Source organism: Sinocyclocheilus rhinocerous, unplaced genomic scaffold (genome assembly GCF_001515625.1).
Source record: "Sinocyclocheilus rhinocerous isolate Xijiao unplaced genomic scaffold, SAMN03320098_v1.1 scaffold37284, whole genome shotgun sequence".
Classification (NCBI taxonomy): Eukaryota; Metazoa; Chordata; class Actinopteri; order Cypriniformes; family Cyprinidae; genus Sinocyclocheilus; species Sinocyclocheilus rhinocerous.
In genome coordinates this window covers 1-864 of record NW_015644918.1, presented here as the reverse complement: position 1 = coordinate 864, position 864 = coordinate 1, and the positions used below count along the sequence as shown (strand labels likewise).

The 864-nt window shown below is 38.0% G+C and overlaps 1 long non-coding RNA gene across 1 annotated transcript; it reads left to right on the top strand.

Moving 5' to 3' along the window:
- The first annotated feature begins 88 nt into the window (after positions 1 to 88).
- Positions 89 to 441, top strand: LOC107705095 (uncharacterized). Its single transcript, XR_001636039.1, has 2 exons — positions 89 to 152; positions 293 to 441. It is a non-coding gene; the product is annotated as an uncharacterized LOC107705095 (long non-coding RNA).
- Positions 442 to 864: the final 423 nt, after the last annotated feature.

Genomic DNA, 864 nt, shown 5'->3' with positions numbered 1-864 from the left:
TAGTGTTCGAGTGTTTAAAGAAGGAAACTGTGACGTCGTCATCAAAAATCTGATCTTCAGTGACGCTGGGAAATACTTTTTAACAGTCCTTTACAATAATATTCAGACAGAGCTGAAGCGACTAATCAGGACGTACCAACTTCATATTCATGGTAAAGTCAAAACTGATCAAACATCAGCATCTGCTTTTTTAAATGATTACATTTGGTTCCCCGATACTAAATATGTGTTCATGGCCTTGAATGCTTGACAGCATTATAATAATGATTAATGTCTTTCTGTTTCTCCTCAGATGAGATTACTGTGAAAACAGGCGAGGAGCTAAAGATGTCTGTTCTGTTGTCTAATGCTGATAAAGTGGAGAAAAGCTCTAGTGGAGAGTGGAGGGAGGTTTGGAGCAGAACTGATGGGGTTCAGAGCGATCGAATGAATGAAACTGATGACAACCTGATCTTTAAAGTATTTCTGGACAGAGATGCAGGAACATACAGACGGTGTGTGTGTTCACTGCTGTGTGTGTGCACTTTGGATGGGTTAAATGTAGAGCACTAATTGGCCACATGTCAATAACTTTGCCTCACGTCACTTTCACTTTATGGATGGAGTTTGGCTGACTGTTAAATTGCATTAGCACATGCGAGAAGAACAGTGCAAAGCATTTATTCATCATGATCTGAACAGCAAATTGATGCTGAACTGTGAGACTGACCTCTCAATATCCTCTAGAATCAAAGGAAAAACTGGAGAATGATAAAGACAAAACTAATGACTATGAACACCATAGTAAGTCACACAGGCATTGAGAGCTTTACAAAATCTTCAAGCAATGAGTTTGATAATGAAAAAATTTTTTTTTTTTTTTAA